The sequence below is a fragment of the Malaya genurostris genome, chromosome 3, assembly GCF_030247185.1.
Source record: "Malaya genurostris strain Urasoe2022 chromosome 3, Malgen_1.1, whole genome shotgun sequence".
NCBI lineage: Eukaryota > Metazoa > Arthropoda > Insecta > Diptera > Culicidae > Malaya > Malaya genurostris.
In genome coordinates this window covers 274,108,850-274,126,678 of record NC_080572.1, presented here as the reverse complement: position 1 = coordinate 274,126,678, position 17,829 = coordinate 274,108,850, and the positions used below count along the sequence as shown (strand labels likewise).

The following is a 17,829-nucleotide window of genomic DNA, read 5'->3' as shown; positions in this document are numbered from 1 at the left end:
ACTCAACTTTTATATGGATGCTCTTGTACGCAAGAATTATGTTGATTCATTAGACACAACAGGAGATATTCACGATCAAAAACTTATCACAGGGTAAATTTCGAAAAGGCGCCCCATAGTAAAGTAAGTCGTATTCACGACAAAAAAAAACGCATAACTTTGAAATCTCACATAAAAACCGCGTAACTTCGGAAATCCGTGCAAAAAAGTCGCGTAAAAACGCATAAAAACTGCGTAAAAGAGAGTTTAGTGTATCTTAAGAATGTCGTGGTTGAGAAAAGCTGAAACGCGTCAAGCTTTTTTCTAGTGGTTTTCAATCGTAGGTTATTCACAGAAGTCAAAATATTGTTATGAATTGCTGAATACATTTCCTGACGCATGAGAGTTGATGTGTTTCGTTTGGCGATGTACAGAATCAAATTATTAGGGGAAGGTGTTCGGTTGCCGGCATCCCACTGTAACTTTTGACAGAAAGCAGATAGTGTCATTCCGACAAATGTCATGTGTGTGTAAAAGCAGCACGTTCTTTTTGTGCCGAATACCAAAGCGAACAGACGCTTGTACTTTTTGCTGCGTTTAAAACAAATTTTAAATGCGTGAAAATCAACACAAAAGTTTTTTATGACTTTTTCATAGTATCATAAATTAAAAAGGATTGATGCTTTTTAATTTATGATACTATAAAATAAAAGTCATAAAAAACTTTTGTGTTGATTTTCACGCAATTAAAATTTGTTTTAAACGCAACAAAAAGTACAAGCGTCTGTGTGAATATTTATGAGGTGAAATCGATCTATTTCGTGATTCAATACCGGATGCCATTAAAATTTTCGAAACCAAAGTATTTTTTCGTAATTTTCAAAATGTCTACCGATTTCGGTTACCGGCACCCCATTTTTTTTCGACAAATCGTGAAAAGTTGTCAGTGACATGCAGAGATACCAAATCTGCAAATTTGTCGGTAAATTATCGAATTTCGTAGCTAACCTGCATACCTTTTTTCGTCTGAAGACTTTTCACGGACTTTTGAAACTTCGATTGTTTGCAGACATTCGTCAGAAATCACAAACTTTTGAAAATTGGCGCGATCTTTTTGTTTTTGCTAGCTAAACCTATTGTTTAGCTGGCATCTCTGGTGATATGTAACACGTGGACAAATTGACAGTTTCAATACATCCGACATATGATTAAAAATTTTTCGTTTATCTCTATAGAAAGGCAATCATTCGACTCAGATCGTCTAATATTTCGGGGTCATCTCTAATTTCGTAAAGCGGTAATGCGCAAAAGCTTAAATACCTCGAAAAAAGTCCCTATGCAAAATTTGAGCTAAATCGGACTTTCGATATTGAAGAAAAATCACCTAAGGGATATATGAAATTTCCTGAATAGAAATTGCAATCACCGATCCCGGTTTGCGAGATAAAAATTCCGGGTTTTTGGAGTAGGCTCAAATCGCCTCTGTTTAGTTTTTTAATATTACTTTAATTTAAGCTTTAAACAGAAATCCCATGTCAAAACAAGAACATTATAATAGACTCGCTAATTGAGGATTGAAGTTATTTTTGGGCATCTCGATGTATAAATAGGAAATATTCATTATTAGTAGTGCATATAAGAAAAGCATAAAGCTTTTTTCTTGTCATCTAGGCGTTTTGATAACACGTAACCGATTTCTTCCAAGCGCACACGTTTTTATTATTTTTTGGTAGACATATGATTGAAAATAAATCAATAAGGAGCAACAATCCCGAACGCTTGGCAATCTGGAAAACCAACAAATATCTATGCCTGCAAATTCAAAGCATTTTGTACAGTGCTCTCTTTGTTCCTCAGTTCGGTGGGAAAATTATAAACGGCATGATGGCACAGCGAATCTAACACAATATTGTCATTGTCAGGATTTCGGCCATGGTCCAATAAATTGTGATACGGCCATACGCTGTTTAAATTATAGCACGTCTTTTCAATGACCGATACCCTCAGATGAACTAAAACTTTTGGAAATAATGAGGAAAATTCATCACATTTGCTTGCCTTTTTTCGCACCCGGACGACGATTTTGAGGTAGTCAAGCACATATCAGTTTAGAGTATAAAAGGTTATTCATTTCTTCTAGTACTTCAGAAGAACTGGATGTCGAGATGAATTTCTCCCACCAACATTAGTAAGAATAAACCAAGTATAAAGCGTGAAACGCTCAGGTCGTGCCAGTTTCCCTTCAAAAAAGATCGATTGCATCATCCTGCTACTGGTCGTTTGCATTGTAGCAAAATGCAACGAAAAATGGACAACAATGGGAGGGGGAACGTTATGCAAAATCAGCCCTTCTAATGGCTCCAAATTTTATCCAAAGAAGTATAAAGATTGCTTCGTTGTAAATCGGTAATTAAAACCATTAGTGCACTATGGTCCGAAACGGGAAATTAGCGTGACAAAAATATTTTCACTATTAAATATTAGTTTTTTGTAGTTGGTGTCTTCACAAAAGTTGTTTGTAATCAAATGGCGCTCCTTTTGATGAAAAATGTTACTAGGGTGGTCCTCATTTAGATTGAAATCTGGAATCTAACTTTCTTAATTGAACTCAAAAATGATTTTGTTGTACAATAAAGTTGTAGAAAATTTTATGTTGAGCAACTTTACTGAAAAAAGCACCTCTCTAGCTTTTCATTTGATCGAGTTACATCAATTTTCCCGAATAAAAGTAGGGTGGCTCCTGAAAATTCACTTTTTTTGTTCTAACTTTTTTGTGAAACGTTCTACGGAAAAGTTGTCTTCAGAAGAGTTGTTGTACTAATCATTGCGCTCAATTCAGCTCGTGTAGTGTAGTGCAAAACTGAGAGAATTTGATTAGCTTTGTGCAGTTTTTGCAGTGCCAAATTCGCAACAGTGTTCGAACCCGTTTATATCCAAACAGTGTTTAATATCTTTAAGGATTACATAATTTGGCCCTTCTGAATTCCAGTAATTAATCCGGTACTGGCCTGTGATAGTTTCTTTCACTGTAATATTTAAATCCAAAATGTAATAATCGACATCAAAATTTTATATGTTGTTATTTAGAACCGTAATTGTATACCCAAAGAATTATGTGAAATTTTTCATCACTATACTGTATACGGCCCATTTTTCAACGAGTTGTAGTTTGTAGTAGAATTTTCTGCTGATATAAAATGCATAGCACCGACTCAGAATAGATTCGAGCTCAACTCGTCACTCTCCATATATTATCATAAAAGAACTATACTGGTTATTTGGTAATAATTAATTGTATGTCAGAATGTTCAATGTAACTAATCTGTACTTTAGTTTAGGTGTATCGTTTCAGATTCTAGTTGTGAAGGGGAAAGCTTGCCCAATTCTCACAATAGATCAACTAATTGATAATCGGAAGTATAAAGAAAGAGTGTCAAGTTTATTCGTATTCACGACATCCAGTTATGTCTCTGACATTACACATCCGTATTTTTTTTATGCCCAAAGTCTTAGAATTGACGAAACGTCGAGATTTAGTACCATAATTTTTTTTAACTCGACTTTCTGGAATTTTGAGATTTTTTCCAAGTCCAAACATAATTTAAATCATTATATTATTAAAGTTAGTAGTCTATCAATTCCAAAAGCTCAAATTACAATCAATTCTCCTTCATCTACATTCATATCAACGTTCTTGTGATCCCACTATGGAATAGTTTTTCAATTTTATGAGTCCTATTGAAATCTCACACAAATATGTGCAAACACAAGTATTGCCTCAAGATGATCATCATTAGCAATCTTAAAGACGTGAAGGCTGCTAAGAATTTTAAATAATTTTATTTAAAATTTTCTCGATGTTTCCTTGAGATTTTGCCATCTATTTTGCAAGTGTGTTGAATACTTATTGAAAAATTGAATAAAAATCCACATTATTTTTCAAAATGAGCTATCATTGTGCTGTTATTGATAACAACTAAGAGAACTCCGATGCTTCCTGATTGATTTAAAGCTGCTTTTAAAGCGAAACATGGGGCGTTGGCTCAATTTCCAATGAAATTGAAAAACTACAAAGATCAGCCCCATGGGGTTGTTCGAGCCATTGATGTGGAATAAGGCAACCAAAATTTCTAATGATCTACAATCAAACAGTTCAATCAATCGTCACACTTTTGAATCCGCAATTGCACGAAAGTCTGTCTAGATTTATCTTGATTGGGAACCAACACCGAAAATTGTTTGTTTTATAGCCGACGAAATTACACCAATATCCCAAATGTATGCAATTATATCTTTGTACATACTTGCGATACGGACTTTGAAACCTGCTCTTCGTCAAGCGTGTATTCAAGTTTTGTAAGCAAGCAGTTATTTCTATAGCATTAAGTTTCTCTACCATTCTGCGATTTCAGTTGAAGCGATTAATCGTCTCATCTCTCGTCTTCGTCTCATTATCAATCGAGTCCATCTTATATAAATTAGAAATTAATCTTACGCACTCAACATTTACCCTGAGGTAGTTGTCGATTTCTCAGGCGAAACGATATAACATGGAATTTCATCCGAGCGTGCATACCAATAAAAGCTTCAAATCGTTTTATGGCACTTTTTGTCTTGCTGTCTAGCAACAACCTACCTCTGGCATGCTACGCGTAGGACTGAAACGTTAGCTATAATTTTGCTTCTATTTATAGATTCGCGTGCTTCCAACAGCTTCGCTTTTGCATCCATTGACCAATCAGCGATGCTTTCCCTTTGATATACCGCTTACTCCTTCAAAACCGTCGTCTATGGCAGGGAAATCCGATATGCCGGAGATTTTTAGCAGACAAAATAGGACACTGCTCGCTACTAATCAAAATTTCAATCATTTATAATTGAAAATACGTGGCTTGATACATTCAAATCGAATCTTAGAAATATTTCCAATCAAACGATGAAATAATATTAATAATTGATACAAAATATACTGAGCTGTGAGTGTTTAAAACCTGACCACATTTCTACGTGTATTTTTCCTTGAGTTTCTAATTTGCACCCCTATATAGAAAATAAAGATGTGTTCCACATCAAAAAAATTATGATGCTAACAACTGATACTCATATTTGAACTAGTAATATTCTTCCCGGTTTTTCACTAGAATTCCCGAATTTCTCCCGATTTTTTCCCGTTATTCCCAGTCACTTGCCACCTTGTATAATATGAATATGAAGTCATTGCTCGGCGAATACCGGTGATACGGCAAATATTCCGAAAAAAAGGACATACTTTCTGTATATCCCTTCAATCAGTCAGTCTTACTGTGACGAGGAAGTTTGGTGCTTCGCAAGGGTGAAACCCACAAATTTTTTTGTTTACGACTACATTTTTCAGGCTCCTGTTGCCATTCAGTCATCGGCACGGAAATACACTTTGACTTGCGAGCTTAGCCCGTTTTAGTGGCCTTTTACGACATGGAACAGAAAACAGTGCCTTCACGGCGGGACATCAGGCTTGGAAGGTGGCTACTAGATTATACTTCACATTTCTATTGTGGATGCATTTTCACAAGCACGAACATCTTCAGTAAGCCCGATTCGCTAAAACTGTGTATCCAGCTTATAATGGTTGAACAAACAGTCTGAACAATATGCGAAGTGTTTTTCAACTGGAGGTGCTATACAATTCTCATCAAGTGCACCAATTTTGGCCAAATTATTCACTTTTCCTTTCCAGGAAATAAAGGTACCCAAACAAGGGAGAGTCATTTATGAGTGGGTTCTTTCTCAAGACCAACGATTTAGAACTTACTTGGATATTACTTTGAGATTTCCAACAAGTTCCCAAGCCTCACAATTTGCATTAGGAATATTAAATATTATACTCAAATAAAATAAATAATGTCACTTTCTGACAGCATATTTGGAAATTTGGAGCGAGTTATGGAGATACAAATCAGTTCTAGCGTATAGCACAAGCGTTCATGAATTCAGCATTTTGCGGAAAATAATTAATCTATAATTATTCCGCGATAATTATTTCGGTCAACTCACAGGTATATAATGGTACGAGATGAAAGCTGTTGGAGTTTCTCGTTCACACTTTTATCACGTCAGTGCACAACAATAAGCCGAACGTCGATAAGAACGCGTAACTGTAAGGCATCGGCGTAAACAAAACAAACTGGATGTTATCTTTTGTGCCCTACTTTTCTGCACTCAAATATTCAAAAATATCTTTCCGTTCGAACGGAATGTGTCTTTGGCACTTTTTGTTTCCTGCTCAACCTTTTGTGTATTTTTTTTTCAACTAATTATCAAATTAAATCACATGATCTTTCATCACAGAAACAACCATCACTCCGGCACAGACAACTGGATTCGATTTGCACGATCCGATCGATGGCGATTTTTGCGACCTCAATTTAAGATTAGGCAATCGACCGCACGGGAAAACCAAAAGCGTCCCGTTGGATAGGTCAAATCGGACTGGCAAGGTTGGACCGTGGCGGAAAAAACGGCCTTGTCCGGTGCCGCATAGCAAATCCAATTAGTGGCGGGCTGTTTGAAACACCTTCGGATTTGGCGTGTCTTCGCTACAGCCAAAGCAGATTGCATAACGTAAAGTATTGTTTTAGTGACTTAACCAGAAAATTTAGAATTAACAGATCCGTGTGAAATGATTGAACATAACACACAAAACAAATTGATAAAATTCAACCGAATTGCGAAAGTGTGCAAATATTCAAATATCATTGAAAAAATAAATCGAATAGATGCAAACACTCATAATGCAGTTACGAATAGTGTCGCAATTTTCTTCGTTGCGGAGCGAACTGAAGGCACACTTGCTATCGCCTATGGCGAAAGAAGTCCCACAAATGCTGCGTTTGTCGAACTAATGACGATATGTGCACGTTTTGCAATGTGTGAAGAGATGCCAGATCGAAAAAATGCGAAGAAACGAAAAATTCTTTCTAAGCAAAATAGTTACAGTTTTACATTCTAGGTACTTTTCGATTTAATGATTAGTTTATTAGGACCAGAGAAAAGCCTACTAAAACTGACATTTTCTAATCTCTTTCTTCAGCAGGCATGAAACCTCCTCATTTTTGTTATACCAACAGATTTACAATATTCCAGTAGACATTTTCTTAAAACATCTGATCTAGATTGTTTCCATTTCAAATACCAAAAATGCAACTTCCGATATAATTGGAATGGTTGGAAAGAACCCCGTTCGAACGAAGTGACAGTCTGGCATCACTTAATTGAATGTTCGTACTTGTAATTGGCTGAGCCAGCATGAACTTCCACTGTCACACTTATGGGGGTGGCTGGCGCATTTAGACGCATTCCGCAAAAAGCAAAAAAATATAACCAATGCGGTATCGATTTCGTCTTTGATGTGGGCGAAAATCGATATGACAAAAGGCACAATGAGTGGTCAATTTTACAGACTCGTCAATGGTGTAATAACCGATCGGAAGTGGCATTCGAAAGGCCCTTCGATAAGGCGGATAGGTTATGGTCTAGTATTTGCTAGAAACAACTCGTGACTAGGTTTCACGTTTCGCTCCCTCAACAAAAGATATTCGCTAACGTAAGGGAGCTGAGACGATTATAAGTGGATTATCCTTACTGTTCTATACTTGAAACACTAAGGGGGGGAAACGATGGCACTATCGAAGAGCCACTATCGATGGTTGTGTTTTTTTTACACTTCACTACGTCAATTTCTTATAAACTATAAAATCGTAGTGCTTGGTGTGAAGTCGGTTTCCACCTGATGTCCTCGGTTAGTCACTATCATGAAATTTATCTTATCGTTATCAAAAGTCAACAGACAGCAAAGAAGAAACTGATATTCGAGCGTCGAATCAAGCAAATAGCAACCGTCTTCTCGATCCACATTGTTTCATTTTGCCGGGCTTCGATGGATAAAAATACTCTGCAGTCGTATTTCATTGCTGCAAATGTGACGCTTGGTTATGACTAATAACGATTGACTTCCGTTTTGTATTTTGGATTGATTCTGGTCAAATCGAATCAATTGAAGATTTCCACCAAGCCACCTGATGTTGGGCTGTCGTTTTTCAGGTTCCTTTTTACTTTCTAATCTGATGCACATGAGATGCACTTTTCAACACATCGGTTATTGAATTATTATTCAATGCTTCGTCATTAAAATAAGTTTGACTCCCCGAATCATAGTGAGAAATCCCGATCAACAAGCCGTAACAAGTTTATAACAAAAAGATGTTTTAGTAGCAAGTGCTGATATAAGTCGGGTCTCCTTAGTAGTTAAAATATCAAAATTTTCTAACAAGTATCAAACAGAGAAATAATTCAGATACCATATGTTGATCGGGAGATTTGCAAAAACGCACAAGATCTATTTTCTTTTCTCAATAGGGTTTTAAATTATGGTTGAAGCACCTCTCGTGGAGTACCCAGTAAAATAACTACAATAGAAAAACGAGATCTTCATAATGAACTCTTCGCTGCTTTTTAACCAGTTTTATTTCCAAATAGCCCAACTAGTTTATCTCCTACAAGAAACCATTTTACGATTGATCTGGTTCTAGAAGATCAATGTCACATTTGTAGTACGCTACCATCTATTAACAACATTTAGAATTTCAAATAAAGTATTGATTAATTGAATTAGTTCTATGTTCTGTCACCTCAGAACACTCCTATCATCAACAAACTTCAACTGTTCCTTCATCGACATCGATATCAACATTCTTGTGATGCTACGAAGGAATTCATCTATGAACGAATCAAACCATATTCTAAACCTTTCTAAGGTTCTTTACAAGTCCTCAGAATCCCGTTTCAGCTCTTCAAGAAGGAGTCAAATACTCCCTGTAAACGATGGATAAGGTCGAAGTCGACAACTTCTTCAATTTTGTGAGTTCTGTTGAAATCAACATCTCAAAAAATTATAAGCATAACACATGTATTGTTTTAAGATCACATTACTGAGACAAAACATGATGAAACTAGGGCAATCATTAGCAAACTTAAAAACATAAAAGCTCCAAAGAATTTTTGATAAATTCAAGTGTTTTGTATATTTAATTCCATTATTTTCATTATGAGCTTTCATTGTGCTGTTTTAGAAAACAACTAAGAAAGCACTGTTTTCATATTGATTGAAAATTGCTGTTTCTACACTTCTCGCTCAATCGCAAAATTGAGTACTGCTTCCTACTTTTCACTTGTTGAATCAGGAAAACCATGGTGCTGAAAACCGTTACACAGATTGCGGCTAGTAATATTTTTCCCGGTTTTGCAATATAATTCCCGGTTTTTCCCGGTTTCTCCCAGTGAAACCAAATTCCCGACTTTTTTCCGGTTTTCCCGATTTTCTCGATTTTCTACAGTACATTCTGATCATTACATTACATAATTGAACTCTACTCTTCTATCCAGTGGTTGGTTGAGCGGAAGAACAGGCAGAGAGCGAGAAGACTAGTTTTTGTTGTCTGAACAGAGATGTTTGGATATATGATACCGGTCGTGAGGCTGCTTGGATTTAGACCAAGGGTTCCTAAATTGTTCGATATAGACCCTTTTGGATCGATATCCATTTTGCGGGGGTCGACGTAAACGTAAACTGACTATGGGGGTCAACGATTTCTAGAAATCGACCCCCTATTGTTTGATATAAGTTGTTATTTGAAATATTTACGTTAAAAAAGTTGTGTTTGTTTGACCATCCGCAGAAATTGGGAAGTATTTTACATCAATATTAAAAAAGCAAGAAATTGAATTTTCAAAGGAATTTGTTGATGGCGGTCTGAGGCCTAAGTTAATTTTAGTAAAGGGGTCCATGACCCAAAATAGTTTGGGAGCCTCTTATTTAGACCATGTTCAATGTACGCTTACCAGAACCAGTCTTGTGGTAGAGCCGTGTCTATCACAGCTTAGGGTGGAGAAATGGTAACGCGTATGCACGGATTGCATAAGAACGCAGGTCCTGTCTCTGAGCGTATCATCAAAAAAAATAATTGGTTCTGTGAGTTCATTCCTTCATTTGGCTTCTCCAATATTTTCATTCAGTCATTGATAAAACTATCTGCTTTTGTTTTTTATTCACTGTTACGCACTGGAATATAATGAAATATAATGTTTTTCGTTAGAAAAATATACGAACGTTAAACATAAATTACAAATTGAGCTACACCCCTAGAAAAATTCGTGTAAATTTACATCTTCTGAGACCGACATATGCGAGCTTCAAAAATTCTATTTTTAGAGTAAATCTGACACATATCTAACACACTCTGACATATTATTAGGTTCCGAAACACGTTTGCTGGAAAAGCGTGGTATGTTTGATACTTTTTGAACTATTCTTCAGTCTACAACTCAGTAATTTTACGAATTACGTTCTTATGAATTGTATCATGTGGATTTGCGTCACCTGTAAATATTTTTGGCTATGTAGCTTAACGCCCAATTTAGGAGATTTTTTGAACCTTTAAGATTGAAAGTTTAAACCCTCGTCACCTCGTGATCCCGAAACAGAATGTCAGATCTTTTATCCGGATCAGGAGTTTGGTGTAGAAACATAACATCTTTCATTTGAATCGAAGTTTATCAATATCGGCCCAGTCATATCTAAGAACTCGGCGTGAGCTCCGTCTTGAAATATTAGACAAGGGACCAGTATAGACAAAGTCGGCTCGATTGGCCATCAATCCATGAGGCTTAGTTTCTTGAACAGTCCCGAATATTTCTTGCATGTGTGATTATGTGATAGCACCTTTAAATTTTGATAAGAAAAACAGTCCCTGCGAAGAGTAACCATACGAAAGTTTTACCTTATTCACTATCTCATATAGAAAGGTTATACAATCACTGCGAAACCGACTTTTTAACCGAAGCCCGGAGGGCCGAATGTTATATACCATTCGACTCAGCTCGACGAACTGATCAAATGTCTGTGTGTATGGATGTGCGTGTGACAAATATTGTCACTCACTTTTTTTGGAGATGGTTGAACCGATTTTTACAAACTTAGATTCAAATGAAAGGTCTTACAGTCTTATACAAAATTCCTGAATTTCATTTGGATCTGAATTCCGGTTCCAGTTCCGGCTCATTTAAATCTCGTTTTGTGAAAAAAAAAAACGACCTAACAATTTCGGGGTCATTTAATTGAGTTCCATTTTAGAACTTTCGACCACTATTTTCATAACTTCCGGAACAGGAAACTATTGAACGGTAAAATATAAAGTAAGATTATTCTGCTAACGATAAAAATAAAGTAAAATTATTACGCTAACGCTGCAAACAAGATCTATGAGTTAGCGTTAGCGTTTGAAACAATTTTCAAGGGAATTGAAACTCTACATAGTTATTTAGGGTTTGTTCGCGAATCACGAGACCAAAATTTGGTACGTTTTGACATCATTTGATGTAATGAATGTGGCTCATCTAGTCATCTAGAACTGATAGCTCGTCATACGCAATATTTATTTGCCTCGAGGTATTTGAAAATCTCTCTTTCAGTAGTCGTTGAATATTCCTGTTCAGGAAGTCCCTAAAAATCTGAAAGTCTTCATGTAGGTTTCATCATCCTAGCCTGTATGTATAACTTGATTTGTTAATTGCATGATTTGTATGTTATCTCATTCTTGTAAGTCGACAGTCCTGCTGACACCGATGCACGGTTCTAGACCCAGTTTGTTTGCGAAATCTTGGATGAAGAAGTTGGAGTTCCGATCGAGAAGTTGGAGTCACTCTTTCCGATAATTTCGCTAAATTCGGCATTCGATTTCAACCCCTCCAGTTTTTCCGCATCATTCAATTTAGACTACTATGTGTGCGAGTAGTTTGGATTTTCGTGATGGACGAGCAAAATTTTGACACGTTGCTACTCTTGCTTCGACGCCATCTCAAAAATCAAGAAGCAAATATCGAAATGAAACAGTAAACATAAAAACAAAATCAACTTTCAATCGCAAAGCGGGTCATTTAATTTAATCAAAAACTTTAAAGCTTCACGTGCACTTTTGAAGTTCAAACGCAACATGAAAAGTTTACACAATCCGTATCTCGTCCATCGACAGACTAAAGATGGAGATCTTTAGAAATACTGCGCTCATTTAAAGTTCTCTCAGTGACTTTATTTTTGACTGTATTTTTTTTTTTATTTAAAAGATATTTTATTCAGGCCTATTTGCGTACAAGCTTTACGTGGCCGATTTAGCTGAGTTTTTAAATAAAAGATTTTTTTTGTATTGGATCTCGTTGTCACCCTTTTTCTAGGGGGAGAGGAGCTTCCATTTTCCTCCTGCGAGGATAGAGGGGCACTTCGTTCGTTGTTCGTCTCGTCATCCATTGCCGCATCGGTGGTATTGTTGTTGATTTCGTGGCTAGTTGCTATAGATGCGCATTGTTGTACATTGTTTGCAGTTGCTGGTTGGTTGGATGGTAAGTTGTTAACTGCAGCTGGTGTACTTTGTTCTATAGGGGTTACGTTGGATGGTTTCGTCGAAGGGGATACTTCGCTGTTGTTGGTGACTGTCACAGGTGTACTGGGGTTGCTTGGGGTTGGTGTGAAGGAAGCACCGTTGTCCTTTGGTATAGTTGTCTCCTTGTCCGGTTTATCACATGGCTTACCGTAGTGAACAGCTTTTTGGCAATGTTGACACGTGGCCATCTGATTGTCATAGGTAACAAGTGATTTGCACGGTATTCTTGTATCCTGACCGAATGTCACATAAGAAGGTATAGGCCTCCTCAAGCGCATGCGTAACAAACGTACGCCATTTAGAATACCGGGGAAAAAATTCCTCCACTTTTCATCTTCGATAGAGAGAATCTCTCCGTATTGGGACATAGTTTTGCGAATATAAGAACCGTTGACGCTTGAGGGAAGATCATGCACACGCACTTCTATAGCACTATCTTCCATATATACTGGAATGTTGTACTTGATATTTTCATGCTCCACATAGTGCACATTATTATTGTCTTTAGCGAATTGAATTGCATCCAACTCTTTATAGAACTGGATATAAACAACATTATTGGTCTTATTGCATTGGAGTAAATGCACACGTTTAATGTCAAGATTCATTTGCTCCTTAAGCAAACCTTCAAGTTCTCGTATCGAAGGTCGAATTTTGCACTGTCTGAAGTCAACAATAATTGTATTCTTTCGTACCGACGGTAGCTTCTGTTCGTTTGGTTCACTCATTTTCGAGGTCTATTGTTCACTACACAATACTGTACTTGGTTTCTTCTGTCCCCAACGTAAGCGGTTTTGTTTGTCGACTGACTTGGATGAGATGTAAACCCGAACTGATTTTTGACTGTATCTTAAATATAGATATCCCTGTTTGTAAAGATGTGAAGATCGACTCAATTACGAAGTCAAAGTTATTCAACGTTTGCACCACATACATTATAAGTGAAGTGATTTGCAAATTTAAGTTACTGACGTTTAGCTGTTATGTCGGATGATGTGGAATTAGTTGTGAAAACTAGGTTGTATGAAACTACCAGTTATTTTTGTCTTAATCTTACACCAAATTTTTAGAAAAGCTTTTCCGCAGATAGGAAAAATACACAGTCGTGGCCACATATGCCAAAGTCACACTTTGCATGGTAACGTACCCAATATTCAGCTTTGATGCATTTCCCATCGAAAAAACAGACTAGAAACATGACTGACAAAATGAAAATAACGAAATACGAAACCGAGTGAAATCAATTCCCGAAGACAGTTCTTAATTCACAACCTTCTTCGATCCGGGGAAATCGTTCTACCAATTGAACTACTTCGGATGTGATAAAACACAACTAAAAAGACTCGCCAGTGAAAAAAAACTTGACATATGACAGTCAGTAATCAAACACCTATCAATCATACCAATCGAATCTCTCTTTGACCCACCGGCTCGGCAATGATATGTTAGATATGATGTCTCGCTGTTGTCTGTTTTCTTACCCTTCTTCTTAATTTTGGTGGGTAGTAGGAATAATAATGTATGTAAAGTGGGCATTCGACCAAAAAAGTTTGGGAACCACTGATTTAATCTGTCCAGCAGACAAGCCCTATATTTAAGAACAGTATTGAACAAAGTTCCACAGAGTTCTCATCACTTCAAATTATAGTTCGGTTTTCGCAGTGATTGCATAACCCTTCTATATGAGAAAGGCATACTGATTTTCGTTCTTGAAAAAACAGTGAATCCTGCTGCTGAGTGGTGAATATTCATATTCAGGACTAAAAAGAAGAACGCGAGTACACTTCGGAAGCGTTTTCGGTTATGGTGATTAGATTCGTACTTGGACTGTTGGTTTCAGTTGGAAATTATTATACATTATAGATTATCCGGGCGGAAAGGCCATGAAAACGGAAAAACACCAACGACAGCAAGTATAAATGTGATAACTGAAAAAAACGTGTTTTCGAGACAACGCACCGATACATGAAAGAATCGCATGCGTTCCATCCATTCTGGAGTTCTGACCGTTTCTTCCGTAACAAGAAACCAGAAACCGCCTATGTTAATATGTAGACCATCAACTATGACCTACAAATTGGAATAGTTTTGTTGCGCGTTAGGAAGACTTTTCTGTTCTTCACGAGTCAAAGCAAGGATGACACAAACATCAAAGCAAAGTCTTGGTATTACATTCCTTTTGTGGAATTTGGTCTTTCTGTTTTAACAGACTTCGCAGCCGATTCTTAGCGTACAGAATCATTACATGGCTAGTACTACGATCCTACTGATACTATAAATCCTTCCAGGTCGGGGCTCGAACATATGACAACTGGCTTGTAAGACCAGGGCCGTATGCATTGAACCGCCAACCCAGGCGAAATCGTGAATGACCTATGCAGTCAATTGCCGTCATTCGAAGTGGTTGAATGTAGATAATCTCAAAAAATATCGCATCATCAGGTTGTTTTTTTTTATTTAAAAGACATTTTTATTCTGGACTATTTGCGTACAAGCTTTACGTGGCCGATTGAGCCGATTTTTTAAATAAATTTTTTTTTTGAGTTGGATCTCGTTGTCACCCTTTTTCTAGGGGGACAGGAGCTTCCATTTCCAGGGAACTTCGTTCGTGGTTCGTCTCGTCATCCATTGCCGCATCGATGGTATTGTTGTCGATTTCTGTCTTCTTTTCGTTGCTAGTTGCTGTAGATGCACCTTGTTGTACATTGGTTGCAATTGCTGGTTGGTTGGAGGGTAAGTTGTTAACTGCAGCTGGTGTACTTTGTTCTATAGGGGATACGTTAGATGGTTTCTTTGAAGGGTGACTGTCATAGGTGTACTGGGGTTGCTTAGGATTGGTGTGAAGGAAGTACCGTTGTCCTTTGGTGTAGTTGTCTCCTTGTCCAGTTTATCACATGGCTTACCGTAGTGAACAGCTTTTTGGTAATATTGACATGTGGCCATCTGATTGTCATAGGTAACAAGTGATTTGCACGGAATTCTTGTATCTTGACCGAAAATCACATAAGAAGGTATAGTCCTCTTCAAGTGTATGCGTAATAAACGTACGCCATTTAGAATACCGGGGAATAAGTTTTTTCTCCTTACTTTTGCGATAGAGAGAATCACTCCGTATTGGGACATAGTTTTGCGAATATAAGAATCGGTGACGCTTGAGTGAAGATCATGCACACGCACTTCTATAGCACTATCTTCCATATATACTGGAATGTTGTACTTAATGTTTTCGTGCTCCACATAAGGCACATTATTGTTTTCTTTTGCGAATTGAATTGCATCCAACTCTTTATAAAACTGGATGTAAACAACATTATTTGTCTTATTGCATTGAAGTAAATGCACACGTTTAATGTCCAGCTGCATTTGCTCCTTAAGCAAACCTTCAAGTTCTCGTATCGAAGGTCGAATTTTGCACTGCCTGAAGTCAACAACAATTGTATTCTTTCGTGTCGGCTTTTGTTCGTTTGGTTCACTCATTTCGAGGTAAGGAAACAAGACAATAAGGAAACATAAACATATATGATATCCTTATCCCGTTCCGGAGCTGAAATTTACATTCGATTTAAACAGAATATAAATCTATGAAACCTCAAGACCTTTGCATACATCCTTTCATTTATAAAAATCGCTTAAGTCTTCTGCGAGAAATTTATAAAAGCTCAATTTTGAAGTAGCTGCTAAGAAGATTTTCCTGTTGTTCATCGTCATTTCTGATGACGAATTAAAATTTTCAATACTCGTCTCTCTGTATTTCCAGATAATGTAATGATATTGGATCTTGATGAAATTAAATGGGATCATATGGGACTAGAGACCTAGAACTCTTTATTTGAATATAAGCTAATTAAAATCGGTTCAGCCATCTCCAAGAAATCGTTGTGAGTTGTGTTTTGAAATTTTTGACCGCTCTCTCTGAGGCTTCCGATATCGCTATATTTGAGCTAAATTGTGAGAGTGAGCAATGAAATGACGATTCGTTGGACAGGGTTCAATTTTGGCACACTCTCTCCCTCATATCGGCCGGTATTTCACGAACAAGTTTGACAAAAATACAAGACACGACTCACACGTGACCTATCAAAAACCGTGTTGCCAAAAAGATACCAGCAAAAACATCACCCTTGAGAAAAAGTAATTATTTTATCGTTATCAGATAACTTTGGATAGTTTTTTTCGGTTCATGGTGCTATTATTTCGAACACGCCATTTATAAGCTTTTTTTTAATTTTCAGACTTGTTACTTTTTCTTTCAAACTGTTATTATTGTTTTAAAAAATTCCAGTCATATGAAATAAATAACTGTTGAAAAAAAATCACTGAGAACAAATACGAATGCTAATTTACGATGCTGTTCTCGAAAAAAAATTCGCGCCGCTGTTCTTTCGAAAAGCACTGTACAATAACTCTTTATTACTTTCTCGGCAACCGGCTTTCTAGAGATTGAAATATAAGAACTATGCTTTTGAAAAACATTTCTTCAGAAATTAGGCTATTACAAATATCACACGCGTATTATGAACACGTTGTCATTTTCATTTTTTGTGGACTAATTTTTACAAATCACACACAAATTAGAATATTAAATTTCGCGTCAGCACATTATAGCAAAATTTTTGTTATTCATAGCAACGAACGTCGCTTTTGCAACTAACGAAATAAATAAATGACTGGAAAATAACACTCGCCAGGTCACGTCGCATCTGGCGGGAGGGTCAAAGAATTTCAAACGACAAGTCTAGACTGCGTCTCAGCATAACATATCCTCTTGGCGCCACCGGAAGCTGATAACCTAACGCGCCACTGATCTATCGCAGTATCTTCGGAGTCGTCGAAGATTTCGCCTTCATTTGAATCCCTTTGCCTTTCCTTTCCCCGAGATGGAAAGTTATTTTTATTGCCGTGCCTTTGCCTTCTACATCAAGCATGTTATTTTTTGTTTGTGTGTGCGGAAAAACAGACTTAACGCAAAAAATAAGCATAAAAGGGAGTGGAAAAGAAAGAAAATTATACGCTATGATGCGTTATGGTTGTAAAATGCGAATTGCAGTTCCACATCTTACGTCTTCAAATTTACATGGCACAAGCTCTCCAATAACACAACAATCTGCATTCCAATCCGGTTGCGTTTAAAAAACAGCAATTTGTGAAAACAAAACAGCCGGTGACATTCGGTCCAACAACCATTTGCGGAGCTATTTTTACCGAACAATTTGCCATGAAAGTTCATTATTAAAATAATAACAAGACCAATCGTGTTTGGTGCCTAAATTGAGTGCAGTCGACTCTAATATCTACAGGAGATTATCAGTATTAACGAACTGATAATCGTGACAAAAAAATGATAACTGATCTTAGAAATATCGAATTTTCAGTAGATGCT

The 17,829-nt window shown here is 36.9% G+C and overlaps 1 protein-coding gene across 10 annotated transcripts in view; it reads right to left on the bottom strand.

The window, feature by feature from the left end:
- Positions 1–17,829, bottom strand: part of LOC131439308 (epsin-1) — a 44,505-nt gene that overhangs the window by 25,091 nt on the left and 1,585 nt on the right. For 3 of the 10 annotated variants that reach the window (XM_058610186.1, XM_058610185.1, XM_058610188.1), the window contains exon 1: positions 6,013–6,507. The exons of 2 other annotated variants lie outside the window; for them this stretch is intronic. The gene's annotated coding sequence lies outside the window, so the exon portion shown is untranslated. Of the gene's footprint in view, positions 1–6,012; positions 6,511–17,829 lie in introns of those variants that run through there. 5 more of the 10 variants (XR_009231099.1, XR_009231100.1, XM_058610181.1 and 2 more) reach the window with 4 other exon arrangements.